Below are 17,612 nucleotides of genomic sequence, written 5' to 3'. Positions count from 1 at the left end.
TGTCATTAAATGACACTATGTGAGTGAATGGAAAATGCAATTTGAGAAAGAAAACCTTAGCTCCTGTATGCAGAAACAGTAGGAGTTTTCTCTGAAAGGTAGAAACGTGGTGAGTGTTGTGTTTTCCATGCTTTGGTGTGTGTGTGTGTTAGTCTGCTGCACACAAATATCTGTATATTTGGGGGCCAGTTACTGGTATAAACTATCTTCTACTCACACTTTAAACTTGAGTTTGAATTAAAGATTATAAACTAAAGGCTTTCAACCTAACCTTTTAAACTGCACTTATTGTGGTTTATGTTGCTACTGAGTGAAAGTCTGATTACAGCACGGAGGGGGAGTTTGCAGATATTAAGTAATTCAGTAATAATTTGATGCAGTGACATCTAACTGTTCTTCCTATCACAGTATTACATATTCCACAACATGGAGTTAACTTGGGCAAAGATTTTGTTAGCTGACAACCTTGTATATTTTATGGGTGGCAGTAATAAAAAATGGACTAAATGGGCAAATATAACAGATGTGGTTTCTTTTGACTGAAACATACAAATAAGTCAGATTAGTGCAGCTGTTTTAAGCGTTAACCATATCAAAACACAGTTTGTTTGAACAAAGATAGGAGAGAATGAAACAGGTGTAAATACTTTGGCAAAGGACAGTTTAAAATTGCTAGCCAATAACATTTTGATCTATAAACTGATGCATGACATCATGATATTCCTAAACACAACAATTCAATAAAAAATAACAATAAATGAGCAAGCACTTGTTCATTTTGGGACTTTGAACAAGATGGTGTGGCTGGTGAACTATGAAAATGTATTATTTCAGTTTTAAAACTAGTTATTGTTAAGGGTGAACTGGACACTGGTAATTTAGGCTTTGGTGTAATACAGACTAATCACCACTACATTTTGTATCACTTTTAATTAAGAAAAAACCCCAACTGATTTTAGAAAAAAATGATCTTTACAATTTTTTTTGCAATTAAATTATTTCACTTGTACATATTAGGTAAATCATACCTTACACAAATCAGGCAGACTGTTTAAAAGGCAGTTTTTAATGTTTTTACAAGGTATTTCCCCACTGTGTTTAATTAGAACATTTTGAGCAAATGACAGTCAGCCACAGCTCAGTCTAAATAATCCAATTACAAACTGAGACTGTAGATTAAACGTTTTCTGACTAAATTATTTCATCATTAAATTGTCGGGACAGAGGAGCATCACTGACTAATGGCTTATGACAAATGGAGCCAACCTTTTTATATTTATATCTCAATCTCTTGTCTGCCGATGGGACACCTGCGCTTTTACTGCAGCTTGTGTCTTTAAAAATGTGAGCTATAATACCAAAAGCCCATTAAAGAACAATACATTCCACAACGACACAAGTGGACATCTTGTGGATTTACTCCATTTTAAAGAAAGGTCATACAGAATGGTAAGTGTATATGTTCTATAAATCCTGCTGTCAGGCTCAGCTGTCGGTTGAAATGCATGTGTCGTGAAAACGAAGTGGCTACAGGAGAGGATCTGAGTTTCTTACAGTTGTTACATTACACAGGTGCAGGGTCTTATCTGTGGCTTACTGCAGGGCTCAGTTTAAACACTGACTGGAGAAGTCACAATAACAACTGTTAATAATCACCAGAGACTTTAACATGGCATTTGGCATGTGGCTTTGTGGATTTCCCTGACTGCTATAATGACATATGAGCAGGAAATTAAGTCTATTTTGTGAAATAGCAAAAAAAATAAAAAAATAAATCACAGCATATAAGTCAGACTCAGCAGGATTTGAATTAATAGACTCCATGGCAACTGATTTATCAAACAGACAACCACATCTTGCTGACCTGTTTTCCCTTGTTATCCCTGAATAAAAATAATTTGAAGTTCAAACACACTTGTGCAGTTATAAATCACCAATCTGCTGTGTTTCAGTGGATCTCAGGTGTTATTGTCTGATTAACCTCCACAGTTCCACTCTTTTTTTTACTTTTTTTTCTCAACATGCCCACTTTACCTTAGAGTGTTCTATGTACTTGAGCTGGTATGTTTGAACAATTGCCAGACCTGTGAACTCGTGGCTCTCAGCTGTGGGTGTTGTATGTAGGTGGGAGACTGATAGTGAGTGCGACAGTGATGGTGATAACAGAGTAAAAGATCAGATTCTCCCTGTGAACATGTTATATACAGTATCACATAAAGACTACTATTGCATATTGTTCATTGCAAAATGTTTTGATATCCCTTGAACTTTTCTTAATTTTGTCGCATTAAAACCATACCTTTAATGCAGGCTGTGAATGTGTGTGTTAATGAATGATTGTAGTGTAAAGCGCTTTGGGGTCATCAGACTAGTTAAGGCGCTGTACAAGTACAAGCCATTTACCATTTAATGCATTTTTTATGACAGACCAACACAATTAGTGCTTAATTGAAAGGTGGAGTGATGTGCAATGCTAGTTTTCTTTGACACAAGCTTGATCTCTTCTATACAGAACACGTTCTTCCACTTGTTTGCCATGGTCCTCTAAGCAGCTTATGGTACTCTATGTCTTAAGGCTCTGGTACTGTTTCCCACCTGAGCTGGGAATCTCTGCAGCTCCTCCAAAGTTATTAACCTCTAAGGAATTTGACATCTGAGTCCACCGACCGCATCATGTAAAGCAAGGCAAGTTTATTTGTAAAGCACATTTCAGTAGCAGGGCAATTCAAAGTGATGTACTTGAACAGAATAAAGGAAAGAAAACATTACAGAGGAAAGTAGATAGCAGAGGAATAGTTGCACCAGGGCAAGATATAAAATAATTTGGATTCTAAACATTAGCATTCAAAGGCAATTCTGTACAAATTGATTTTTAACCTTGATTCAAAAAGAACTTAGGGTTTTACCACTTTTACAGTCCTGTGGGAGTTTGTATATATAAATTATATTTATTGTATTATATGCATTGTTTTGGCCTGTCACATAAATTCCTCATAAAACGCATTACATTTTGATGCCATAATGTGACAAAAAGGGGGAACAAGTTCAAGGGGTAAAATACTGTACTGTAATAATGCGCCTTATGTTACACCTTATTCATAGGATAATGCTGGCTGTTTTTAAATTGATTTTTCAGCCCACTTCTATAGATTTCATTCAATGCCAACAACCATAGAGTTTAGAGAGAAACTCTTCTATTCACAAGCGTTCCAACTACCAAGAAAACATTTTATTTTCCATTTATAATTTTTTTGATGTGTTCAAGTGTTCAAATCCTCTGAGTGACTCAAGTGGAGTTCTAATCTCTTTCTATATTCAGTTTGGTTTTCAGCAATCCTAATTAATAATTGGAATTACTAAATGTGGAAGCCTGTCAAGGCAAAAGACTTGGAACACAGTTGCATGCAAGTATCTGTTTAAATGAGTCTCATGTAATGTTTACTGCTGGAGAGCCCGATATTCAGCCGGACACAGAGCTTCATTTTAAAAAGTTTATTGGAAGAAATGAATAACGGCAGATGAGGCAGGCATGCAGTAATAGGCAGGAGAGCAGCGGGTGCAGGTGGGGTGACTGACAGAACCAACACTGAAATAGCAGTAACAGCCAGTGACAGACTTCAACAGGTTTAAACCTGGACAAATAATAAGAAACAAAAGAGGAACAGGTGACAATTGAAAACCTGAATAATCCCATTTATTTTAATTATTCAATTTGACTAGCAAAGCCTTATATCAAAGATTGGAGATTTTGTGGCGGAATTTTGATCACAGATTTTGTAAAGCGTTGATCTGCTGTTACCATTAAATATCGATAACAAAGCCCTGCTTCTTGCACAAATGCAAAATATAGCTGTTGTAACAAAAAATGTTTAAAGTAAAATAAAACACTAATTTCTCAAAATACCCAAAAGTTAAAACCAACAAAAACATTATAATTCCCCAGTTTATCACATAGAGGTAACCCTTTCAAATAAAAGCTAAGCAAGACAATTCCAACATATCACCATTACTTCTTCACTAGATATAGCTCCCTAAACTTTGTGCACGCCTTAAAATAAAGTGTCCATCATATCAGAAGATTTACTTTATTGCACTTCACGGGATTTTAGACCCTAAGTCAGAACCCACAAAACAAAACAGGCTGGGTAGCTGAAAAGGTTCCAGGGGAAAAAATGTTTAGGAACCCATAATGAAAATGCACCTTTTGAGTGTTCCTCGTTCAGGAACAAATTTTATATGGAAAAGTGCTGTCATGGGAACCCATTTGCCCTGGAGTGTTGTGCATTCACTGGTTGGAAACAACATCTGACTTTATGTGTAAAGCCTGGCCATCACCTATCCAGGCCAACAAAGTATGTGAGCATATCTTGGTATATATTGGGAATTTGGGATATTTGTTTTTTTTTTTAAACAGAAATCAAAATTTGAATCCTGAGAGAAAGCCCCGTTCTGTAACATAAAGGTAGACTAGTTGGAGCTTTTTTCATTTGTTTCTGGGCACATTTTCCCAACCTGGTCATTATAAAGTTTCTTACTCTTTTTCTCCAAGCCTGACTCTTGAAGATTTGAATCTGAGTTCTCACGACTAAGCTCAGGAAAGTTGCCATAAAATGTGCAAAGCTTTGCTTCAGCATAAACAAAGAAGCATGCTCAAGGCCCGGGAAAAATTGACAACTTCCGCTCCTGGAGAAAATATTTGAAGCCAGAATTTACTGACAAAAAGTACAGAAGGACACTGCATTCATCAAAAAAAGACAAAATAAACATAATATCGCATTATTACGAGATTTGGATTTCACAATTATGAAAAAAATATGTCATATTTACAGTATGAGATGTCATAATTACAAGAAAAGATTTCATAAATATGAGAAAAGTTAAGGACAGTCATTGCTGACCTAGGCTTACACTACAGGAAAAGTGGACAATGACTGTGCTATCGGACTTGACATGCCACTAAGAAACACCGAGTTTACATAATGGTGATGTCATTAATATTTTAATAAAAATGTGAAGCAGAAAATGATGCATAGGAATCATTTGACTTTATGTAAAGCGTCTCTTTATTTAGAATGAAAGATCTTCTAAAAGGGACTCGGGTGTAAGCCACAGATTACAGCTGTAAAACCCGCGTTATGACACAGCACACCACTGCAACCCAGAAGGACCGCTACACCATGTAGCCCAAACTCCTGCCCAGCAATACACCACAATAGAGCAAGGAATCATCCTTTCACTAGTCTGATGCTTCTGAATCTGTTTATCGCTCCCACTCCTACACTGTCTAAGAGAGGAAACTGGGCAGGTAATTTCAGCAGTGGCCAATAAATGGCACCTTTCCAGTTATCTTATAATTATTAGATCTTTTCTCATAATTACTACAAGATCTTGATCTCTTAATAATGAGAAGTCTACATTTTCCATTGCGCTTATATAAAAATGAAAATTCAGAATACCGTTGTTTTTTTCTGTGAAAATTTGGTTGGCATTGGCAACTATCTTAGCTGCTTAGGGAAAAGCAATGAAAATGGAGGTTCAACTTAGATAATGAAACTTTTGTCAATGTGTGGGTTGGGGGGGAATCAAGCTTCATTTTATTTATTAGATACACTTGCAGCACTTACAAGATTGCTTGTTCTGCAATGGGCAGTCAATGGTAAAATGCTTTTTTTTAAAATCAATGGACATATAACTACAGATTCTACAAGGTTAGCTGTAAGATTGAGTCATGTCTCAGTACTGTGGTTCTTACTGTCTGTTTTTTTCAGATCCAGATAGGAGGCACAAACAAGATAACACAATCAGTCATGTTGCCAAGAGATTTGTCACTGTTCTCATTTTTGCACCCCATCCTTCACATTGTGACAAGCTGACAATGATATTTTTGGCCCCAAGACACATCTCTAGGTAATTGGTTCCTCACCTCTCACCTAAGGGGAGGTGTGAGCCTGTATTCCGCTACATGGCCACAAGTACAAGGTGGGCTGCAGAGGGTCAGCAGGAGGCAAACTTAAAGCAGAATGTATTATCTTTTGAAAATACAACAATACTTTTTAGAATGCTTAAAACCTTAATGTACTGTAACACTTTGGAATCATGTTGTATTATATCTAAATTCCAATTTTGTTCAATGATAGGATTAATAAAGATAAAAATATTCTTTTCCTCATTCCACATAATTTACAAAACCCATTTTTTGAAACACTAATACAGTTAACAACAGTTAAGCATGTTACTGCCTATATCCACAATGCAAAAGTATTGAGAACCCTTAGACTTTTTAACATTTTAATGCACCAAAATCACAAATGTCAGAGGATAATATTGGGATTTTATTTGATAGACAAAAACAGAGTAAATGAGTAATTTTGAAGTGAAGGGAAAATAAAGGATCATTTGAAGAACCGGCTATCTCAGCAATAACAGCTGTAGGTCTTCCTGTCATGATCCTGGTGTGGGTATGTGTGTTTGTGAGAATGTGTTTGTGTGAGACAACTCTGTTGTCCCTCTCTTTCCCTTTGTTTAGAGACAACTCTGAACTTTTTCGTTCTGTATGCACTCTGTGCTACAAAATGACAATAAAGAAAGTCTAAGTCTAAGTCTAAGTCAAAGGGAAAGTGTGGCTGACCTGCTGCACACAACACACTTGTGTGCAAGTTCTTATTTAGTCTACCAGGGATATTAGGGCTCAAACCTCTATCGTCTTCACTGCTGGAGCTTACATCATCACCGTGCTCCCTCCATCCATAACCTACAACAAGGATCCTATTACCTTCAAAACTCTCACCTTCAACTCTCAGATGGGGCGAGAGATAATTGAGATGATGACCTATAAGCAGAGGGTGAGAAATTACATTGTTTATGATTCTAACAACTCCTCTGCTTTTCCAAATGCTGCAGAACCACAGACTCAGAAACCCTCCTCAGTATGCAGATTTACCTTTGTTTATACATATCTTTTTTAATTTTGCCTCCTGTAAAAGGATTATGTGTGTGGGTCAGGAAATTATCCCTAAACATGACCCTTTCAAGGTATGTCTCTACCACCCTTCAATATCTACTGACTGAAATGTATCCTTTCCTTTGCAAAACAGCTGAAGCTCAATCAGTTTAAATTGAGAGCGTCTGTGAGTAGCAACTTTTTAGTCTTGCCACATATTTTCAATTGGACATAGGTCTGGACTTTGGCCTGGTCATTCTAACATGAATAAGCTTTACATAAACCGTTCCATTGTAGCTTCAGCGATATGTTTAGGGCCATTGTTCCTCTGGATGTTGAACCTCTCCCACTGCCTGAAGTTTCTTGCTGACACACTTCAAACATGGATAGACGCAGAGACTGAGCAGTTGACAAGATTAGTTTGAATTTATTTTGTGGTTCTGCTGGTCAACAGGCAGTGGGAAGATGAGTAAGTTCAGTCAGTGGTAAGGGCAATCCTGGTAAGTAGTGTCAGAAAAGCAGGAGGTCAAACTTGGCTCAGTCAATCTTGACTCGAACAGAACAAATGGCCTGAAAGTTGTACCACTGGGGTTAGACAAAAATCTGATGGCGTGCAGCCGGATGTGATGGTCACAGCACAGAAGTAGGTGTGACAGGTCCCCTCCTTGAAGGTGTCCTCCAGGACAGCAGGTGGTGCCCCATATGTCTGTGGAAGTCCTGGATGAGTCGAGAGTCCAAGATGGCGGAATGGGATACCCAGCTGCGTGCTTCACAGACATACCCCTCCTAATCCACCAAGTACTGCAACCCCGCTCACGACGGCGAACATCCAAGAGGGGGTGCATCATGTCAGCAGGAGCAACATCAATAATCCTGGGAGGTGTGGGAGGCCTGGCCGGAGGACACAATAGACTGGTAACAACAAATTTTACCTGGGAAACATGGAACAATGTGTGGATTTCCATCGGTTCAGGTGAACGGTCACTGGATTTATGATTCGGTCAACTGTGAAAGGTCCACTAAACCGGGGTGAGAGTTTTTTACAGGTGGCCTTGAAAGGCAAGTATCTTGTGGACAACCAGGCATCTTGTCCTGGTTGATAACTGGGGGCTGGATTCCTGTGGCGGTTAGCAAGGAGGCGGTTATGCTCCGCAGTCCTGGAAGGGGCAACTGGTGTCTTTCGCCAGACACCTGCAAAGGTGATGTTGAACTGAGGGGACAGAAGGTTCTTGTTCCTGGGATGGAAACAGTGGAGGTTGGTAGCCCAATGATGCTTTGAACGGGGACATACCTGTAGTTGAGCTGGTGAGAGAGTTTTGTGCATATTCTACCCACTTTCCTCGATTGCAGATCGTACAGGATGAGACATACCGACTGGTGTCCTGAGCCATAGACAGCCACCAGAAGTGCCTTTGTAAAAGAAGGGTTCGTTGAACACCAGGATGGCAGGCAAACTTGGAGGAGTGAACCCATTGCAGAACCTTAGGTCGAACCCTCTCAAGGAATGAACAAACGGTCAGTGGGGCAGTCACTTGGAGTGGGTTGTTCTAGTTGGGGTTGCCTCACCAACTGCTCAATCTCCCAGGAAAGGGTAGCCACCATATAAGAAGTTGGCCGGAGGGTCCCACGTTCCTGTTTGGGTGAGTCAAGGTCAAACTGAGTGCATCAAGCTTGGCATTCTTTGTGAGAGAGGTAGCCTTTAATCACAATCATCTGGAAACATTTTTTGTTGTCACTTTCTCATGATTAGACCAGCATATTATCAGTTATAATATACAGTTATCATTATCAATGATATTCATAATGAAATTGGTTAAATTGCACAACATGAGATTAGGGGAGATCCTGTTTGCTTAAATCACTATGAAAGACAATTACTTTCAGTGGATTTTATGTTTGTGCTTTCAGAGTAAAGGGGAGGTGGAGTAGACACAAATACATTCCACACCAATAAGAGTTCTATTTGTTAAAAAAAACATTTTTGATAACTATATGTCCTATTCCCATCACTCAATTACATCATATATAACCCCACTACAATTTAAGGTGGAGGTTGTAACATGACAAAATGGGAAACAGTTAATGGAAAATGATGTGTACTGATCAAATATACATTGCTCACACTCATGTTCAAATGTTGTTTCCGTCAGTCAGAATGAGTAAAATCAATTTTTGGGGTTTTAAACTAATGACCCAAGTCCTAATTATATTTATAATTAGTTCTGACTAAGAAGAAGGTCATACTCAACATGTTTTCTTATTTCTTTTCTTTTTATTAGATCACTCAATTATAAGAGCAGAGAGGTACAGACACAAGAAAGGCAAACTAATCAATAGAATTTGTCTAGTAAATCGGCATCTCCCACAGACTTCAATAAATTATAATGGAAAACCATGTCTTTACAGACAAAAACAGGTAACATTGTGTGTGTGTGTGTGTGTGTGTGTGTGTGTGTGTGTGTGTGTGTGTGTGTGTGTGTGTGTGTGTGTGTGTGTGTGTGTAGGGGGCTGAAGGTTATCTTGACAAATTCTGCCAGGTAAATTTGTAAAAAAAAAATCTGGGAAGAAACCAGGATCTGACCACAGCCTTGGCAAATGAGTGAGAATGGGTGTGCTACTCTTACACTGACTGAATAATGCATTAGCTCTCCACAGGAGGATGTGATAGAAAACAGAGTCTGCCAAACTCCTGTCTGCTGGAGTATGAGCCTGACTCAGGCTTGGTGAATGTCACCGGCTGCAATATGTTTTTGTTATCCAATTTTCTAATCTTGTGAGTTGCAGATTGGGATTTTTGTATTTATTTTGCTTGTTGTTAAACATTTCTGTGTGTCTTTAGGTCTTTTCAAGTGTGTCCAACAGAAATAAAATCAATATCTGACAAAAATTATTTTTCTTTATTTACAACAGCAAGGAAGTACACCTACACTAAAGCACTGTGTGTTTTTGGGGAGTTACTGCAGACATTATCTACATTTTATCAGTCCCTCTATAACTCATTTAGGGCTGTTACATTGACATTCACTGTTCCACTCGGTCCTTTTGTCTTTTGCTTACATGAAAAACTGGAATCCTTAAATTTTCTCAAAAATTGATGGTGCGCCTTATAATCTGGTGCACCCTATATATGATTACAGATGATTACTGACTGATTTTATGTGGTACAATGCATTCAAAGATCTGTACGACTTTGGTAAGCAACGAAGCCACTGCTCTCAATGGATATTCGGAGCATTACGGTACATTGTGTCACTACCTTGAGCTGTCACAAGACTGCCTTACTGTAATGTCTAAACTAGAAGTGCATTCATGTACAGACCCCCACATACTCTGGTGTAGTTCAATCCGTGGAGGTCCGCGCATACAAGTACTTGTCACACTATAAACTTTTCAGAGGCAAGAGGTCTTTACATCAAACTCTTTTATATCTGACACTGAGCTTGATACACTGAGCTGCTCCAAGCAGGTGGTCTCCAGGAGGCGCAGTATCACAATCCCTCTGTATTCTCACTGACAGGTATGCAGTGGGAGCCTACTGGAAAAGAAATGCTTCTCAGGTACTCAGCTAGTACCTGAGAAGGTACTCAGCTAGTTAATCACACATTTTATCATGTGTTCAACACTTCGTCCTACTTGCAGAAAGTGTGGGAATTGCAGGAATTTTCTACAAGAAATCTGCCTCCCTCTTTGCATTTAGTGTAAAGCTTGTGGATACTGCATTTGGGGTGGATGCATGGTGAGTAGCTTTCATGTCTTAACATGGTCTGGATATATATATAGATATATATATATATATATATATATATATATATATATATATATATATATATATATATATATATATATATATATATTAATGTTATAAAACTCTACAAAGCAAGGATCAACTGTTTCAGTTATACTTATTCCAAGGGAAATGTCATTGGCACCAGGGAGGTGTGGTGCATGTTTTTTCTTCACTGAATGTATGTGCTCAAATTAAAGGCTGGGCTGTGCTAAACCATTTAGCATTATATTATGGAACTGTTATAAATGGGGATGAGGGGGCACAGGTGGAGTGTAATACTGTATGGTAATGTTCTGTCTGGCAGTGTACCATTAAGGATTGCCTTCTTAATGCCAAAGAGAGACCAATAGGCTTGCTTTCACAAGTAGACCATTACTATAGTGCTCCACTTGATCTGTGTGCAAAAAACTTTATCCGATACTATTTAGCGATTATTTCAAATTCAATGGACACAGAAACACAAAAAAGAAAAAAAGAAAGAAAGGACAGAAAGATGCGACAAAATGTTGAAAGGGAGAAAATGTGACAAATGTAAGGCAGAGGAAAAAGAGAGTGGAAGATAACATCCTTGGATTCTGCTTCTAATCCTGCAGAAAGAGATATAAAAAGAACAACAAAACCAACAGAAAAAGTATTACAGCTACAAACAACCAATGCATGTGATACTGCAAAATATGCAGTATTGTTTAACACAATATGTATTTTGTGGCAGCCACCACTAATTATAGGGTTTTTCTGTATAGAAGTGAATCTGTGAACACCTGGATCCAAGCACCTGTGGGTACTTGGATATGTATACATTATACAGTATACAGTACATAAGGTTGATCCATAAGAAAAATGCTGAATAGTGAAAGGACCCCCAGAGCGCTGGAGCCCACGTAGGACCAACACTGGGATAGCTGCATTCCCCATCCCAGAGAAGAGCAGAGGAGAGCCCCAGGAGCTCCCCCAACCCTTGCAGAGCCACGGAGACAAGGCCCAAGAGTGAGCCAGGTCACACCGGAGCACCCAGCTGCAGACGACAGCCACCAGCGGGTCAAGGCGCCAACCGACAGCAGGGATCCTGACAGGGGCGATGGGCACCACACTTGATGGAGACCTGAGATGTCCCAGGAGAGGGTGCAGCCCAAACCCAACCCAACAAAGAGACAAGCACATGATCACAGGCATGCGGTCACATTCACACATTCCCACCCTAATGCCCACACACATGCAAACGCTCATAACCAGACGGACATTTAGCCCCCAGACCTGGGAGGTGATCCCCATCACCAGGATGGGTGAGAACAGACCGGCTAAGCCACAAGCTGTGACCAGATCTGAGCACCGCCCCAATCCCAGCACCGACGACCTCCAAACCCATCCATCCAGAGATGGAGCCAAAACAATTCAAACGAGCCAGCCAACCAGAGCCCACCCCACGAACCCGGAGGTGCCTGGACTGCACAATCAGTCAGTCAGCCGCCTTGTGCTTTTTTTTTTCTTATACGCATTTATAATTTTTTTATTTAATTAATGTAAATTAACATTACAGTCTTTAGACTCAAACCCGAAGACTGTTGAAAAGGAAAAGTTGTAAAAAGGATGTATGCTCTTCCATGGTGTTAATGAGTGCTGCTGTGATATGCTATTTATCTAAACTTTTCAAGGTTTATTTTTTTCCAGTTGTTACTTTCAGGTCATTGAGAATATTAATGGGGTACATCTAGTCATTTGTTAATACAATAAGCATATCTACATTGCAATTTATTGACTTACTTCTCACTTACCAAACCTGTTTTAGAACATGTGGACAAAAAAATAGCAAAAAAAGCTAAATTTAGACAACAAAAAAAGACTAAAGAAATGTAACTAAAGAGTAACAGAAACAAGAGAAGGAATTAAAAACATAGCAATTATCCGAGGCCTGGCATTTAAAATGAGACCCATATTTATATGTCTGTAATTCTCCGCCCCACGTCTGACAGCTTTATGAGGACCATGTTGCTTGTTAACAAGGAAGGCCTGTTTGACACTTGCAGGGTTTAATTTTACTTCTGCTGGGGAGTTAGTTACTGTCTTACAAAGCAACTTGCAAGCAGCTGTAAATAAATCTGCAGTTTGTTCAAAAATATACAAAATGGGAACCAAGTGTACTGAAAACAACTGACAAGAACAACTGTCAGAATCTCACATGTTAAGAATGCATTAATGAATGTAAAATATATATTACAAGCTGATACAAAAAACACAAAGCAAGTTTACAAATTTTTCAGGGCCACATACGTTACTTTTATTGAAATTAAACATTGAATTCTATCATTTTAAAATTTGTTAAAAAGCAAATGATCTTTCTTTCAATTTACAATTACATGCTTTAGATCTTTAATTTTAAAAAGGGGACATTGAGGCAGATATAGTTTTAAGCAAATCCATCATAGGGTTTGTAAATTCAGGAATTCTAACTAGCTGTTGTCCAGCTGTGATAACCGATGAGAGAAAACACTCTGGCTGAAGGCATTTTGTCTTCGCTTGCATCCTGCCAGTTTTGCTCCCCTGCCCATTTGTCAAGAGTGATGTCCAATCTCTCAGTGCCAGGCGGGCAAATCAGCACCTTGTCACTTTCAAAATGACAATTTGAGTCTCAGTCAAGTCTGCAACCAGTTTGTGCCCTGCAACCACTCACTGCCTCGAAAACAAGCACTAAATATAAAGTCAGCCAATCCAAGAGTGTAGAGCTTTGTCTAATCTACAAAGCTGACTGCATTTGAGCTTTGACGTGACTTTGAAACTGAGGACGTTTCTTTCCATTTAACCGAAGCAGTAATGCACAGTTGAATTGAAAACTGAAAATCACTGAGAGAGCTTATTGGACAGCGTGACAAAATGTCACTTTCGTCTCGTCCCATGATAATATAAAAAGCTAGAGTATCATCTGTCATGGTCAACCAGTTTTATAATATAAACCAGTTCCGATGAACACAGAGCTGCAGTTGCGTCCATGCATAAATTGAGGACATACAATACGCTACGCGACCAATCCAAAAGTGGATTTCACTGTGTTAATTAAGGGTGAAGGCACCTATTATTAACACATCAGTCATTTCAGAAAGTCATTTGGTCACTGTAAGTGGTCCAATTATCATCACTTGTGAATAATCACTGATCTGACAACATTTAGGAAAGTTACAATTAATAGATCATTGATTATTTAGATAAAATAGGATGTTTCAATTCAAGTTCTAAATGACTTTATAAATCCCAAAGGGTAATTAATTGTTATTATTCCTATTATTTGTACAAGTTTCTTCAAAGAGTAGATGGTGATGGCTGTGGGCAGGAAGGGTCTCCTGTTGCAGATCTGAACAAGCCTCTTAGTGAAGACACCATTGTTGTATGATTAGGATACTCAGGGTTGTGAGATAATCCTTCTTTCCACAATCAGAAGTCCCAGAACAGAATCAGCCTTATCAGCTTGTTGAGCTTTTTTACATCACTTGCTCTGATGCTGCTATCCCAAAAGATTGATAGAAGACATTACACTCCATACAAGCATAAAGAAGACATCCAGCATCTTACTACAAACGTTGAAGGACTTAAGCTTCTTCAAGAGGTTAAAGTCTGCTCTGCCATAGGGTATCTCTACTCCTCCAGCATCTCCATTTCTTCTCCAATAATGGAAATAGTGTTTGACCTATTGTTTCTCTTGAACTCTATTATCATCTCCTTAGTTCACAGTCAAAATAAGGTGATTGATTCCACACTATGCCTTGAGGTGGTACACCAAGTTGCTGTACTCTGCTTATTATCCATCTCTGATACCTACTGCGTTTGACTTGCGATTAGCTAAAAATTGCATTTCATTTTGAGGTTTTTTACCTAGCGATGAGATGAGACATTGCTGGTTTGACAGTCTTGTAAATTATGGCATCGAGGAAAGAAAAAAGTTGATAACACCCACTCTTTTATGATCATGTGGACAGGGGGCTAGGGATTTATAGATTTGACTAATGTCAAATTCAGAACTTAATGATGTCATGGTCATCATTAAGTTCTGTATTGTTAACAATATAGTCAAGCGATCTGCTTTGATACACCACTAATTTCAGTTGCTGCTGGAGGAGATGCATAGCTCAGGCAAAGACATGCAGCTCTCCTGTGCAGTTAGATGGCTTAACTGTCCCAGTACAGTCTGCCCAAGTGAGCAGCACATTCAACCAAGGGTTCTTGTCCCAGGGGGTAAAAACAATCGGGTGCACAGCGGAGGTGGTGAGTCAGAGGGGGATGTATTCATGGTCATTTACGTGTGTGTGTGTGCGAGAGACAGCCGGTGGCAGGTCACGTAAATCCTCTGTCCATTTATCATGCACATATGTATCAATCCTTGAGATTTTTTCACGATAACAAACCTACGGAACAGGGTCTAGCTTGTCTCAGTGCAGTCCATCGCTTATCTCTTTAGTATGGTCCATTTTTTTAAGCACTTTGCGTCTCTATCTCTCACAGTATGGCATCTAAATCAGCAAAGTAAACATAAGCCAAGTTGCCCCGGAATATGGGGACCACATCCCACAACACATTGCAAAATGATATGTCCTTTAAAGCCCCATTAGCATTGATAACATTGTGCCATGTCCTTTGGAGAGAGATTTGGATGGCCCTCCCCAATCAGAAAGGTTTTCCTGACACCGGGTCAAGGGGCTTCGTGATGTGGTATGTCAGGTCAACAGGTGTACAATAACTGACGACTGACTGGAGAACAGTAGAAATCAGTAGAGTGAGAAAAATAGGCCCTGATGTCCTCCAGTAGCCTAAGCCTATCACAGCACAACTATAGAGATAGCTCAGGGTAACATGAGCCACTCTAACTATAAGCTTTGTCAAAAAGGAAAGTTTTAAGATTAGTCTTAAAAGTAGAGAGGGTGTCTGCCTCACGGACGGAAACTGGGAGTTTGTTCCACAGGAGAGGAGCCTGATAGCTAAAGGATCTGCCTCCCATTCTACTTTAAGAGACTCTGGGAACCACCAGCAGACCTGCAGTCTGAGAGCGAAGTGCTCTGTTAGGAACATACGGGGTAATCAGAGCTCTGATATATGATGGGGCTTGATTCTAACTTTATACGTTAGAAGAAGAATTTTAAATTCTATTCTTGATTTAACAGGAAGCCAATGAAGGGAAGCTGAAATGGGAGAAATATGATCCCTCTTGCTGACTTTCATCAGAACTCTTGCTGCAGCATTTTGGATCAGCTGAAGACTTTGAACTGCATTTTGTGGACTTCCTGATAGTAAAGAATTACAATAGCCCAGCCTTGAAGTGACAAATGCATGGACTAGTTTTTCAGCATCACCCCTGGACTGAATGTTTCTAATTTTGGCGATATTCCTGAGGTGAAAAAAAGAAACGCTGGAAACCTGTTTAATATGGAATTTAAATGACATGTCTTGGCCGAAAACAACACCAAGATTTTTTACTTTATTACTAGAGGCCCAGTTAATGCCACCCAGATTAAGTGATTGGTTAAGAAGTTTATTTTTTGAGGTCCAAAGATTGAAGATTTCAGTTGATGTGTCCTTGGGCAATTCACCCGAATTGCCTACAGGCGGTGGACAAAGGGCCTAGTGGCCTCTGTCAGTCTGCCCCAGGGCAGCTGTGGCTACTAACATAGTTCACCACTGTCAGGGTGTGAATGTGTGTGTGAATGTGTGAATGACTGACTGACTGTAGAGTAAAGCGCTTTGGGGTTGTCAGACTAGATAAAGCGCTATACAAGTACAAGCCATTTACCATTTGTTGCAGTTCAGTCTCTCAAGCTGTCTCTTCAGCTAACTATTAACAAACAAGTGGAAGGAATAGGCAAAGGGAGCTCTAGCATCTCCTAATTTGAAGACAAACACGTAGAAGCAAAAAAGGTCCATGGCTGAGGTAAAAGATAAAACATCTGATGAGTGACAAGAAAGCTGTGGGTCAAAGGAGAGTGGGTTGTTTGTTTGACTGGGGGGCAGTAGAGGAAGATGCTGAGCTTGAAACTGAAACTATTAAAGAATGTGTTCAGCTCATTGGAGCTGTATATACTTCCATCTATCTGATACTCTTCCTGCTTAAAGCCTGTGAAAATCTTCATCCCTGAGCACACATTGTTGATATAATTCTGGTAGAGTTTGCTCTCCAGCTTCTTTCTGTTCACCTCCCTTCTGTTTCTAACATTTACTTTAAATGGCTTCAGTATACTTTTCAATAATTGCCTGTCTTCCTCTCTGAAGACTATATTTGTAGGTTTTAATTGTCCTTGTCAGAAAACTCTTCATCCTCTCAAACAATGGGTGTTAATTATGAGTTATTGCTTCTATATAAAAAGAGTGATGTTATTCTTTATTGTCCTTGTCTTGAATGTCATAATCAACAGAAGACAGAGCACCAGCAGCTATTTGAAATAAATCCCACATAATTGTAGGTAAATTCTAAATCCATTTGTTTCAACATTCCATTTTAGGTTCACCTTTACAGCAGGTAAAAGAACATTTTATAGTCTTCTGGTCCTGCATGATTATTTCAACAAGGCTGGATTGGAAAAAATCTGGGAAACATTATTTCACCGTAACGCTTTCACAAAACTACTGCACTCCTGGTGCTCACTAAAAGTTTTTTTTTTTTTCCCTTTTCACTTTTCCAAGCTAGCCAACCACAGCTTAGATGTGACAGCTGGATTCAGATGTTTGGCCCAAGTCTGCAGAATTACCCTGTGTTCACTGATTTCTGCATATCCACAGGAGGATTCAGAAGGATTTCTATGCTCAAAATGCAAAATATGCATTTTCACTGATCATCGGGAGCAGCTCATTTAAGAGTCTGAAGTCTAAAACTGTTTTTCTTTTCAAGAGCTCTGCTATGATTATTGTAGA

At 39.2% G+C, this 17,612-nt stretch overlaps 1 long non-coding RNA gene across 1 annotated transcript in view; it reads right to left on the bottom strand.

Annotated features, from left to right (window-relative positions):
- Positions 1-3,514: 3,514 nt before the first annotated feature.
- Positions 3,515-17,612, bottom strand: part of LOC110369323 — an 83,804-nt gene continuing 69,706 nt past the window's right edge. The window contains exon 3 of the long non-coding RNA XR_002428925.2: positions 3,515-3,632. This is a non-coding gene — a long non-coding RNA (uncharacterized LOC110369323). The remainder of the gene's footprint in view (positions 3,633-17,612) is intronic.

The sequence above is a fragment of the Fundulus heteroclitus genome, chromosome 18, assembly GCF_011125445.2.
Source record: "Fundulus heteroclitus isolate FHET01 chromosome 18, MU-UCD_Fhet_4.1, whole genome shotgun sequence".
NCBI classification, from domain to species: Eukaryota; Metazoa; Chordata; class Actinopteri; order Cyprinodontiformes; family Fundulidae; genus Fundulus; species Fundulus heteroclitus.
Note: the sequence above shows the minus strand (reverse complement) of the source record. Positions and strands in the feature narration are given on the sequence as shown.